Raw genomic sequence first — 14,578 nt, 5'->3', positions numbered from 1 at the left:
TAATTCTCAGAACTCATGCATTCTTCTATCATTTTCTGTTTTCAGATAATTTTATTTCTGCTCTTACTGTGATTATTTTCTTCTTTCTCATTGATTTGGGTTTATATTCCTCTTTTTTCTCTCTAATTTCCTCAATTGGAGGATTAGGACATTGATTTCTTTCTGTTTTCTACTATATGCATTTAATGATGTATATTTTCCTCTAAACATGGCTTTAGCTGTAGTCCACCAATTATATGTTGTGGTTTGATTTATATTCAGTTCAAAATATTTTCTAATTTAGCTTCTGACTACCTTTTTGACTACCTTCTTGTCCCACTTAATTTATATTTATTTGGGGATTTTCCAGATATCCTTAAAGTTATTTTCTACTTTAATTCTGTTGTGGGGAGAAAACCACTTTGAATGATTTCAATTCTTTTAAATTCATGGCCATTTCCAGACACACTTGAAAATGTTTGCATTCTAATGTTATATGTGGAGTGTTCTATTAGTGCCAAATAGTTCAAGTTGGTTGATCTTATTCAGACCTTAGGTATCTTTTTCTTATTGTTCTGATTTCTCCTTCCTTCCTTCCATCCATCTTTCATTTTCCCTTTCTTTATTTTTTATCAATTACTCAGAGAAAAGCTTTCAAGTATCCAAGCATAGTTGTGGATTTGTCTATTTTTTCCTTTATATTGTAATAGTTTCTGTTTCATCCAATTTAAGACTTCGTTGTAGTAAGATACATTCATTGGATTGTTATACCTTCTGGGAAAATTGAATTCTTTTCTCCTTTCTCATTGTGTATTCTCCCTCTTTAATAGGTAATATTTCTTGTTTCAAAATCTATTTTTCTGACATTAATATAACCATTCTAGCATTTATTTTCCATTTTATTTTATTTTGTTTCTTTTCAGTGTTCCAGCATTCATTGTTTATGCACCAAACCCAGTGCTCGATGCAATACGTGCCCTCCTTAATACCCACCACCAGGCTTAATGCCCACCACCAGGGCTACCCGCCGCCCCCCTGCACCAAAACCTTCAGTTTGTTTCTCAGAGTCCACAGTCTCTCATGGTTTGTCTCACCCTCCAAGTTCCCCCATCTCACTTCTTGCTCTAGTGCTCTTTTGAGTAAGGTTGCGTGACATATCCCTTCCTATCCTTTTATCTTATCCTAGATCTGTCTTTATATATAAAGCGAGTCTCTCGTTTATGTCATACAGATTTTAAAGAATAGAATCTAGCAATTTGTACCTTCATTTGTTGTGTTTATACCCCTTATGTTTGTTATTTTGCTGTTATTTTGGTTATATCTTCATGTATCAACAGAATAAAATTTTATTAGCTTTGCTTTCTGCTTAGGTGTAGGCTGGTGTGCCTGAGGAGTCCTAAATAATCCTCCACCCTAAGCTTTTGCTTTTCCAATGCCAATGAATCACAGAGAACTTCTGTTTGGCTATGTATCAGGGACAAACTTTCTCAGTGGCCCTGCCCATCTCCTGGCCTATAGTTTTAGCAGATCCTGTCCAGAAACAATTTCATGACTCTCCCCCAGTGACAAAGGGCCTAATGGCATGATATAGAATTCTAATCCCAAGATTTTAGCCTGCTTTTTTCTTTCTATATAGAGAGATCTTTCTGTTTTTGTTTTGTTTTGATTTGTTCTCACTCTTCCTCCAGTTGCAAAGCATTCTTCAGTTGAGTCTGGGAGGTTATAGGACTTACTACCCTTGGTTAGAAATATAAGACTTTTTTCTGCTGAGGAATAAGATTCAGTAGGATTTGTACCTTTCCTGCAGTGACAGTCAATTCACTTTTTTTTTTTTTTTTTAAGATTATTTATTTATTTATTTATTTGACAGAGAAAGAGAGAGATCACAAGCAGGAAGGCAGAGAGAGAGAAGGGGAAGCAGGCATCCCGCTGAGCAGAGAGCCTGATGTGGGGCTTGATCCTAGGACCCTGAGATCAGGACCTGAGCCGAAGGCAGAGGCTTAACCCTCTGAGCCACCCAGGTGCCCCTCAATTCACTTTTTGATATCACTCTGCTGAGGCAAGTTTTCTCTGGTCTCCCATCTATTCCAAGCTTTTCTTATTAGCATTTGGTGGAATTCAGGGAGAAGAGACATGAATATCAGCAAAGTCGCTGATTCTAGGGATCCTGTGAGTTCTCCATTATCCAGGAAAACTATACTAGGCATCAGCATTAAATATTTTAGTGAAACTCTACACACTCTCTATGTCCAGCAGCATCTCTTCCTCCTGTGCTCTGCCAGGGCACAGGCACAACTCCTATCTCCTTCCTTAGGTTTGTCTTCCCTTGGTTCTTAGGCCATTTGTTTGCCCTACAACTTCAGCTATGTGTTTTAAAGAAAGTAGTCCTGGTAGTTTTTGTTTGTTTGTTTGTTTGTTTGTGAGGTTTTTTTTTTTTATTGTTTGTTTTTGTATTTGTTTTTATTCTTGTCATTAAGGTTATAGCCTTTCTAACTCTTTACAGCCTAGGGAATGTAGAACTTATTCCCTCACTCTTAACACAGACATTTTTTATTTATTTATAAGAGGGGTTTCTTCTAGGAAGCGTATAATTGTCCCCTGTTTTTTATGCATGCTGGCAATATAGCTTTCTTTGGGATCTTTAGACCATTTACACTTAACAGTATTCTTGGTTTTTTTGTTTGTTTGTTTTGTTTTGTGTGTGTGTTGTTTTTTTTTTTTTTTAAAGATTTGATGTATTTGAGAGAGAGAGACAGAGAGAGCACAAGCAAGGTGAGAGGCAGAAGGAGAGGGAGAAACAGACTTCCCACTGAGCAGGGACCCTGACATAGAGTTTAATCCCAGGACCTGGAGATCATGACCTGAGCAAAAGGTGGACAATTAACCGTCTGAGCCATCCAGGCACTCCTGATATAATTCTTACTATTAGATTTAAATCTGTTACCTTGCTGATAGTTCTCTATTTGTTACCTTTCTCCCCCCTTTCATTGTTTTTCCTATGTATCTGCCTGCTTTTTGGTTAATTTGAATTGAGCAGTTTTCTTAAAAATATCCCACTTTATCTTCATTTGTTACTTAACTGTTATACCTGTTCTGCTACATTTTTTTAGTGATTGCCTTACGTTTTATAATAGGCATCTTAACTTATCACCATTTGCCTTCAAGTAGTTATATACCCCTTGAAGTATAATACAGGAAAATCCTAATAGCGTATTATCAACGCTTCCCTTCCAAACTTTGTGCTATTGTCTTCAGAAGTTTCATTTTTACATAGGCCAATGTAACCCTTTTTAAGGTTCTCTGAGCTTCTTTGCTCTTTGGTCTTTCATTGCTTAAGAATTTTGGTAATGTTTATTGACTATTTCTTGACAATGTCTTCTCTATTAATGATCCCTCAAACGTTTACTCCACCTCTGATACCATGGTTTGTCATTGATACCAGTTTTTGTCATTTTCCATTAAAGAGGGCATGTGATATAATGACTGGGTATTAGATAAGACTGATAAATCACTGAACTCTACCTCTGAAAATAATAATACACTGTATGTTAATTAATCAAATTTAAATAAAAAATTAAAAAATAAAAAATGTTTTTATCATTTGCATTTGGCTTAAAAAAAAAAAAAAACAGTTTGACAAAGATCTTACCCTTGACCAAACTCTAGTGGGGTTACTCTGCACCCCTCCCACCTTTTCGGTGAAATTTTCCTAATTCCTTTTGAGTGGTATATGTATCTCCTAAAACAGCAATAGTGTCTTTCTCAAGGATCTGAAAGCCCTTCCTTTAAAATGTATTCATCTGGGGCACCTGGCTGGCTCAGTCAGCAGAGCATGTGACTCTTGATTTCCGCTTGTAAATTCAAGCTTCACATCCGGCATGGAGCTTCCTTAAAAATGAATAAATAAATAAATAATAAGATAAAATAATCCTTAAAAAAATAAATTTCCTCATCAGGAAGGATAGAAGTTCTGCTTCCTATCTGTGTGAAGATAGAATTGTCAGGTCAATAATCTCCAGCTAACAGACACAGGTCAGCATTTATACTGACCAACTTTCTGTAATATCTCACTTTCCTGACATTGCTGATCATTCACTTACCCTCTTCCCTAAGTCCTCCTTTTTCCTATAAAATGCTAGTCACTTCTATTGAAAACAGAGTTCAGTTCATGCTGAGTCTTCTTCCATATTGGCCCTAGTATATTACTAATTAAAATCTTTATTTATGTATGTATTTATGTATTTATTTATTTATTTTAAATTTTGTTTATTTATTTGACAGAAAGAGAGACAATGAAAGAGGGAATACAAGAAGAAAAATAGGAAAAGGAGAAGCAGAAGAATAGGAGAGGGAGAAACAAGTACATCAGACAGTACTGACTGTCTGACAGTAGGGTGTGTGTGTGTGTGTGTGTGTGTGTGTGTCTATGTGTGTGTGTGTGTGTGTGTTTTGTATTGTGTGCTAGATAACTCAAACAAAAGGAAAGGCTTAGGTAATAGCATTCACACATGGAAATGAACCTGTCTTTTCTCAGGCATCTTGTGTGAGGGATGATCCAGTCTTCTTAGATGAGCTGGCTGTGCCCCCAGTGCTTCTTGCTGATAGAACCTAACAATAAGCCAATAGGCAAAGGGAATTGGGGGATGTAGTTTTCAGGCTCCTAGTTCTCCAACTTAGTTCCTCAACATTTACATAGTCATCACAAGTCTTCATACAGAGTTTCTCCCTCTGTACTCAGTATGAAATTACACACAAATACATACAAAAGAAATAATTCTCATTGGTATCACTAAATCTTTTCTTCCAAAGTAAGGTTATGTATCTGGACAGGTGATTCTTTGATTTTGTTTCCTAGGATTGAATCTTGAAATACGTGGACTAAGATCAGGAGCTGCGACTGGGTGTGCGTGGAGCATTATAAGGTAAGGAGACGCAGGAGACAGGATGGGGATGCTGTGATGCCTTTGATCAATTTCCACTTGAAGAAACCTCCTGAAGGACAAATCCAAACGATACAACAGAGGCCCAACAAGAGCTGCTGGATGTGACATAAAACATGGCCAACAACTCCTGCTGCTGGATTGTGCCATAAAGTCCAGATCCATGACCAGCACCCTCCATCCTGATCTCAAGCCCAGAGAGTGTAGTTGAGGTGAAGGACTGGCACCATTTGCTTTCTTTACCCTTTTTTTTTTTGGCTCTTTTATTTAATAATTTTCTTAAACAAATATTTTCATTAACCTAATAACTGGTATTCATGAGTGACCATTTTAAAAATCCTACACTATCGATTTTAATCTTTCATATCTCAATTGCCCATGTTAATGATATTAATTGATTCTCTTTATGAAGTTCCCTCTTCAAAAGACACCTTCCTTATTTATTCTTTATCTCTTTAAAAGGCATCTCCTGGGTACATAGGACTCCCAGCTAACCATCACTAGAGCAAAATTAAGTCAGAAAGCTTCTTCTCTACACTTTATCAAGGGGGGTGTACTGAGAGTTGACTCTCAATTTATTGGAAGTAATTTATTTTTCTGGTCTTTCTTAAGTGCTGCATTTATTTTGTTTCTTTGATAGAAGTTCGAGAATTCCTTAGATCTTGATGCCAAGCCTGCAGTTAATCTAGATAAAGGGAGATAGTGGTGGAGATGGGTTGAAGAGGATTTGAAAAGTCAGCCCAGGGCTCGATCCAAATGACCTGTCAAAGAACTGTTAGGTAAGTGTGCATTTTTATTTTCTGGAAACAACTCAGGAACATTGGTGATATACGAAAAGAGTGACTGATGTATTCTTTCTTTAAAATATTTGGTTAGGATGTAAGAATAACAGACAAAAGCCTCTGGGTTTAGCAGAATCATTAGTATGAAATATTGTACCTGATTCCAAAAATACGTCAAAAAGTAATATGGAATATAAACCAATTCCCAGCAGTTTGAATTTATTATTTATGATGCCAGTTAAACAAGGCTAATGTACTCTGCAAAAGTGGTTATAGCTTCTATGCAGTATTAGTAGAAATTAGTCAGATGCTACCAGCTCAATATAAAGTAAATTTGCAAAGGTACCTGCAAATGACAGTTTGGCTGAGTTAACATGACAGTTGAGAGCATCTAAGCTGCTTCAATACTGGCAAGTGGGTTTAGAACCAAAGTCAGCACTTATTAGTGTAGGAAACAAATTAAACTAAAGTGTAGAAGGAAGACTAATGAGTTCCAGCACTTTACCCATTGTGCAGAAAGAGTTCATAACATCCTCCTCCTCACTATTCCTTCTCTTACAGTTTTTGAAGAAGGCAAAAGAGGTTACCTTCTTCATGTTGTTGAGTTGCTTCTCTGCCCAGCTCCCGCTTCTCTGCCCAGCTCCCGCTTATAATCTTACAATACCTAGATTTCCTTCTATGTACTTACTCCAATACCTTCCAGCAGTGAGTTCAGCCCTACAGGTCTGTAATTATGTGGGCTTGCTGTTCCTTAAGGAAATGAAAGGGGAATCTTGTTTTGCAATATTGGTTGTTTAGCAAAATTATTTTGCTAATGAAAATACATATCATTATATTTACTTTTAATTCATAAACATTTATCATGAATATATTGATGCTGTCTTCTGGTAAAAAGCTTAAGGTAATAAAATATTGGCTCTTTTTGAAAACTTGAATCACATATCAAGTAGCAGAGAATATACATATATGCAAAAACACCATTTGCATTTCTCGATCTGATCAGGGAAATGTTAGTCTATCCATTTGAAACTTTTGTCAAGAACACATATCTAATTTTTAGAGGGATTTTGACGAATTCTTGAAGATTGAGGAGAGAAGCAATACCCTTTCATTGGAAATGTGGACTCAAGGAAATCCATCTTCAAATTGGGTTTGAATCGTTCCCATTGTTTGCTTTCCTCCCCTCCTCTCCTTTCTCCTTCCCTTCCTTTCCTTTCTTGTCATTCCTTTGATGGCCATGAACTATACTCTCATTAAGCATGAATTCTCCTCCTTTGGGGTAAAAAAAAGCATAATGTTCCACTCCCCATAATGCTTACTTCCAGTCATCAGACAGGTAACCTATACCTGTCTTTAAAAATACATTATACAGGGGCGCCTGGGTGGCTGAGTGGGTTAAGCCTCTGCCTTCGGCTCAGGTCATGATCCCAGGGTCCTGGGATCAAGCCCCGCATCAGGCTCTCTGCTCACTGGAGAGCCTGCTTTCCTTCCTCTCTCTCTCTGCCTGCCTCTCTGCCTACTTGTGATCTCTCTATCTCTGTGTCAAAAAATAAATAAAACCTTAAAAAAACAACAACAAAAAAAGGACTAACATCTAAAAAAAAATACATTATACATTTCAATGAGTATAAAGATAACTGACATTATTCTTGTGATTAACTTCATTCTTGAAATATGGAACTCTGGACACTGTATGCTGGTATGTGTGAGCTAGATGCAGGTCCGGGTTAGAATCCAGAGTCAGGCTTTTAAAAGTAATGTTGTTTGAATTAGCTCATGATAACTAACTTTCTCTTCTCCATCAATTATTGAATGTTCTGTCATTACTATTCTGAAATAACTGTGTCTGTTATTTTATCTCAGTTCCCAGTTCTCTATCTCAACAATTGCCCTGCCTCCAAACTATTCCTCCTGCTATTAGAAAGATTATTTGCAGTTTATTATGGTCTCTGGACCATGGAAACAAGTGATATAACATTTCAGATACTTGGGTGTGAAATGATAAACTTGAACACCATCCAATTTGACTCATAAAGACACCTATTGTGACACTTGCCTCAAGCGGTATGTACAGTAGCATATGCTTACAGCTATTTCTACCCAATTAACTTACCCAAGCTTTGCTACTACCTTTAAACTAGATGAAGCAGGCAGACTTCCTCTCTGTTTTACTTACATAAACAGAAGTCCAGAGGCAAAAACTGGCATGCCTCAGGTTACCTATAAAATACCTTATAGTTAGATATGGTGGTTCCTCTATGGCTGCTTTAACAAAATACAAATTGGGTGGTTAGACAACAGAGATGTATTGTCTTACAGTTCAGGAGGCCAGAAGTATGAAATCAAGGTGCTGGCAGGGTTGGTTCCTTCTGAGAACAGTGAGGGAGGGATCTGATCCAGGCCTCCCTTGTTGGTTTATAGATGGTTGCCTTTATGTTTATGTGGCATTCCCCGTGTGTGCGTACTTGTGTCCAAATTTCTCCTTCTTATGAGAACATCGATTGCATTGGATTGGGGTCCAACCTAAGGACCTCACTTTAAGTTGATTACATCTATAGAGACTTTATCTCCAAATATAGTTACATTCTGAGGTACTGAAGTCCAGGACTTGAACATATGAATTTTGGGGACATAGCTCAACCCAACATTATAAACACCCACATCTCTCAATTTTAGATTTTAGTACTCATTGCATTTACTGCCATACCATTCTGCTACGGAAGAATGGAAAAGAGTAAACAGGGATAAATCAAAGAGAGTTGAATGATGGGGAATTAAGGGCAGGGTGGACAAACATGGAGAAAGTTTAAAAAAAAAAAAAAAAGCCAAGCATCATGGCTTGAATACAGTTCAGAGAATTTTTGCAAGATGGCTCTAAATTTGACAATACCTAGATTTCCTTCTATGCTTTGATCGGAATAACTACAACACAAGAAAAGTTTAGAATGGAGTAAGAAAGCACTTGCCTATTCTATTTAGTTTATGGTAATAAATTCCAATTATTTTGAATTGACATTGTTCTGCTCAGCCTGAAGTTGACTCCAAGAACTTCCTTCTCTGCTCTGTTTAAGTACCAAAGACAAATGACTATGCTGGATTCTTTGGCATGGCTCCATTTATTTAAAGCTCATCTATGCCTTTCTTTCTCTGTCTGAGGGCCTTTGGGAGAAGAAAATATACACAGACCAAACGCTGTGCCTGTTGTGGATGCTGTGATTTCAGAAGAGAAGTGATCCAAGCCTAAGGTTCAGCTCCTCGGGTTAGCAGGTTCTGGGGAGAAATTACCTTGACAGCAATGGATACCAGTTTATTGTGTAAACCTGGGACGGGTCACTGTCCCGCACTTTTCTGCACCTACCCCTCTGCTCCTCCAACCCCAGCAAATGCTGAAACTGTTCATTCAAAAGATACGTTCCCAGATCCGTCTTGTTCTGCCCCTGATATTGCTCTCATAAATATTTGAAAATTACAGCAAAAGCCCACTTGGCGCTTCTCATCAGATGGAACAGCAGGCAAGTATAGAAGCATACTGTTTGAAGTTCCTGGAGGAGGGAGGTGAGAGATGATGAGATTTGGGGACAGTTTATATGAGCAATTTGTTATGCATATAGGAGGAAGGGTGACTTGATGACAGATTCACTTCTTGGTCCTGAACCTTAATTAACAAGGCCTTCTGAGAAACACATTGAGAAACAATAGGAAAATTCTTTGGAGCATTTCACAGATTATTCACTTATAATCTTTGGGGATTTATTTTATTATTATTTTTCTTTCTTTGGGACCTGCAGCCTTGTTGCCTTGACATCCACACTCAAGAGTTATTGGTATCAAACCAAGCTATATAAAAAGCTATCAAGCACTTCTCAGATTTTCCACAGTTCAAAGCGATGTTGGCAGGATGCCAGCCATGAAAGATGAGCTGAGCCCCAATGTGGTGAGTGTGGCTGCACGTGCAAAAGGGAGCCTGGGGCGGGGGGCGGGGGGGAGGCGGACAACTTTGAGGGTCCTGGAAAGAAGAGAAGTGGATGCTTCCTCACAGACCTGAAGGTCCTATTCTCCCCCTGCAGGGAGTAAATGGAACTTACAATGATGTCCACTAAATAAAACCACAGCAGGAATATCAGTCCCTTGGGGGTGGGGGGAATTTAAAAAACTATAAAAGAGGAAATCTAGTAATGTTAACCAGATAAAATATGAATGAGAATTTCATTTATTTTTGGTTCCAGATAGATCAGAAAACTTAAAAGTTAGGGAATCTCCTGAGACCAAACTGCCCATGGCTGGGAAGTGTGTTGATAATACTGTCTTACCACAGAGATTATGAAACTCTGAATTTCTAAGAAAATCCGTGACATTCTGTTATCTTTGCTCTGTCCCAGGCACAAGTTTCAAATTTGCTTTTAATGTTTGTGGTCTCTAATTTTCAATCCTAGTTGGTAAATTGAGGTGGAAATGTGAGGCACAACTTAATTCCTTTTTATCTTTCCAAAACAATTCTGTTTGGTGTTCTTTTAGGGAAAGATGATAGACAGTGATGTTCATATTTCACAAAAGAGGACCATCAGGACTCAGAGATGTTCAGTGCTTGTCAAGGCCTATTGGACAAGCAAGGTGGAGAATCGGAACTTAAGATCTGCTTTTTACCCTTCCATCTCATCCTCTTGATGCAGGAATAACTTACCCTGCTTAAGAACATATTCATTTATGAATGCAAGCTTCCTATGAGGCTGATGGAGAGGATTCTGTTGGTGTTCTAGGTCATCTGGATGTTTTGTGGTGCTCACACCAGAAGTGAAAGTTAACCGCCTAGGAGTGATTCTCAACAAGAGAGGGAAAGAAATTGGGGACAGATACCACAGCTCCCTTACCTCTCAGTGATACAATATGATGTGCATTCAGTGCAGGTTCTCAAAAGATCCACAATGGACTGAGCCTCAGCTGTCCACACTATTGACTCTCTTGTTATTATACCCATTAGTTGTCTATCTCTCACTGTCTCAATTCCCCTCTTCCTCACTTCCAAAGACATGCCTTGATCCTAAATCATCCTTAACTTGAATACTTCCCACATACTCCATCAATAAACTGACTTTGTATCCAAAGATCCCAGAACAATTAGGAAAATGGACTCTTGGCGTCTGCTTCAAATAAGCTTCACCTGAGACTTGCATTGTTACTTTCTTTTTAAAGCACTTTGGCATTGTAACATATTAGGAATAATATAAGTTTATTGTATTTTATGTATAATACTGTATTGTATCTATATATTTAAAGAAAGGTAAAAAGAAAAAAAAATAGCTACCTACTTAAATTCTACTAACCAGAAATAACCACTATTTATATATTTATATTCACAGATATATATGTGTGTATTTATGCATATATATATATACACAGACATATTCACATACATTTGTTTACAAAATGAAACCATTATACATACTACTATATAACCTTTTTCTTAATATATCATGAACATCCTTTAGAGTCTTCAAATATTATTTTTTATTTATTATTTATTTATTTATTTATTTTTTAAAGATTTTATTTATTAATTTGACAGAGAGAAATCACAAGTAGATGGAGAGGCAGCCAGAGAGAGAGAGATAGGGAAGCAGGCTCCCTGCTGAGCAGAGAGCCCAATGCGGGACTCGATCCCAGGACCCTGAGATCATGACCTGAGCCGAAGGCAGCAGCTTAACCCTCTGAGCCACCCAGGCGCCCAAGTCTTCAAATATTATTTTTTAATATTGCTTTTATAACTTCAGACAATTTAACCTGTTTTATATACAGAACTTTAAGCACTATTACAGGACTTTTTCTATTTTGTACTTATATAAATGTTTGTGGACTTAAGAAATGTTATTTGTATTTCAATTAGCAGTTAATAAAAGTAACAAAAGCTTCCTTGAAATTCAGTCATACTCTTAAAATATTTGCTAAAAATAATAAAGCAAAAAATAAATGAAATAAAATAATAATATGCTAAAATTAGCATATTATTGTGACAATTGGATTTTACCACTTTCAAACATGATTTTTTTTTCTTACTCAGTGATTTCTCCTTTATATGGTTATCATTAAGTATAACGGTCCTCCTCTTTGAGAATGGGAAAAACTTTGCTATGAACTTTTCAACTTACAATTATTTGTGGTTGAAAACTAACCCCAACAGCTGTCTGAGAATTTAGTCAATTCCATCCTAAGCAGCTGTTGGTTTTGGTGGCTATTGGGGTAGTCAGAATGTTCCAAGGGATTGAAGCAGTAAGAAGATAGGACTTTCTGAGGTATTGGGAATTGAACTTCAACAAGATATTTTCTTGTGGGTTTTTTAATGTGTGGGAGAAAGACTTTTAACATGTGACCTTCCCATAATATCTAAATCAACAATATCCTGTCTGTCTCTAGATTTAAAAGCAAAGATCCCTAAAAGAATGCAATAGAACTGTGTATGAATCTGACTTTATTTAATCTCTGATTTCCCCTATCAGGAACATTGCCCTATGATTCTCATAGTTCTTCGAGGGTTATGAGCTCAGTGTCTGCCAGGAAAACTTGAGTGATTTTAGGGGTTTTCATATTTCCTGCTGCATCAGTTCCACTCAGAAATGTAGGGGAAAAATAATCTCTGTTCTGAGCATTTGTGCAGTTTGGCATCAGATCCCCCAAATGTAAGCAAGCTAACCACAATGTCAGAAGAAAGTTATTTTACTGAGAAAGAAGGAGATGACGGAGGAAAAGAGGAGAAATAGAAAGAAGTGGGGATAGAGTAAGAGACAGAGGAGGGGAGAAGGGAAGAAGAAATGAAGAAAGGAAAAGAAAGAAAGGAGGACAGGATGGAAAGAAGGAAAGAAGGAAGGAAGGTGAAAAGGAAGAAAGGGAGGGGGGGAAGAAAGGGGAGAGGGAGAGGGAGAGGGAGGGGAGAACGAGCTATATTTGGTGGCAGGCTAGTTCTACTACAGCATAATTTGGACTACCATACTGTTCCATTAACAGCAATTGCCAATGTCACTTACATCCCCGGATGATAAATATTTTTAATGGGAAGGAAGGGGCTTATATGAGCTATTACTATTTCCATGAATGCTGTTATTCTATCATAATTTACATAATTTCTAGGTGTATGTGGGGTGCATGATACGCTTCCATGATTTGGGATGATGGCTTTACTCCCCAGACAGATTCAGATAAAACAAGTCTGCTGATGTTTCTCATTGTCTTCTGCTTGCTTTCTTATAAGTTATGGACATGTCTCCAACCTCATGCTGGACAAAAGAAGACTGAAAAATAAATATACTTCTTGACCTAGCCCATCACTACATCTCTTCCCACTGAATCCACAGCTTTGGATAGATAGAACAAATTCATTCAAGCCATTCCACACAGCAGCTCTCAGTTCCAGAATGTGTCTCCTTGCTATAGACTCCCCCATTGATTTCCATCTTTCCTCTTCAGCTATTCAACCCAGCCTTGATTTCAACTCTCTTACAGCTTTAGTCAAGGGAGAACCAAAGGCATGATTTTAAACAGAAATACATGTAGCCTCAGGAAAGCATTTCTACCCAACATTGTTATTCAGGGTTTGTCCAATACCTTCAATTAACACATGAATACACTAATCCTAGTAGATGAATCATGTAGCCTTTCAGTAATTGGTTTTGATAACCAATTTTTTATTTCTCAAGTAAAGTTGAAATATCAGCAATTTGAAGAATCTGAGATGGGGGTTAAGGCAATATGGATCTTTCCTCTACCTTTAAAATGTTCCCTAAACCAGTGACTATCCTACCTAGAAGTGCAATAAAGCAGACAATGAAATACAGGTAGCCTCAGGACTCATCAACTAGTAGAAACACAGAATCAAAGCAATGCCAAAAATACCTATAACTTAGGGCATGCCTACTTTATGCCAGTTTTTTAACTACATGCCCTTATTTTATTAATTCCACAAATGGTTATCACAGAACTACCACGTGCCATATATTTTCAGGATGCTAAAAACATAGCCATAAATCACTACAAAATTAGAAAAATACTATTAATTTACTCATATTATGGATTAATAAAATAGGGTTCAAAAACTCAGGTCATCTGCCCCATGTCAACTAGTTGATAAATATCAATAGAAAAACCACAACAATCCTACTCTTTAGTGTGTGCCTTTAATATGCCTACACTTAAGAATCAAAGAATTAACTTCTACATATATTTTAAAGTCTGCTCTTATGCCAAATTTTAAACATGGAGGGGATTTATGCTATGGTTCTTTTCCTTTCTCTTTCTTTCTCTTCCCTCTCCTTCTATCCTTTTTCCTCACTATATTCTTCTTCTTTTTTTTTTAATCTTCCAAATTTTTTTCTCACAATGGGAAAGGCAGTATTATTTGTTTTCTTTAAGGAGCATGAAAAATGATTAGGGTTCTGAGAATCTTTTTATTTTCCTTTAAACCCTACATCAAAGTTCTCATTTTTAAACTGCCTTTATTTTCAGTAAAAATATAAAGTTACATAAGTTGAAAAGAGAATGAAAGATTATCATCTTGAGTTCATGAAATTGCAAAGCATTACAAGTCAATTAGGTAGAAATGCATGATGTATAAAGTAGGGGATGGAGGGGGAGGGGGTGAGGGATTTCATAATTATACAGAGAAATAATAAGTATTTTGATTTGGCTCAAGTATTAATATTTTAACCACAGCAGAGTTTTGTTTTTTCAGAAAGATACAACAAAACACTCCAGTATTCTGAGCGATTGAGACAAATCTCTTATACATCTCATAAATCAAGAAGGATGTTTATATTCTCTGAGACATTCTGTTACAGTTTCCTTCTTGAATGATAAGCTTCTACAAGAGTGTTAGATTTGGGCTACAGAAAC

Source organism: Mustela erminea, chromosome 5 (genome assembly GCF_009829155.1).
Source record: "Mustela erminea isolate mMusErm1 chromosome 5, mMusErm1.Pri, whole genome shotgun sequence".
NCBI classification, from domain to species: domain Eukaryota; kingdom Metazoa; phylum Chordata; class Mammalia; order Carnivora; family Mustelidae; genus Mustela; species Mustela erminea.
The sequence above is the reverse complement of the archived record's forward strand: the minus strand, read 5'-3'. Positions refer to the sequence as shown.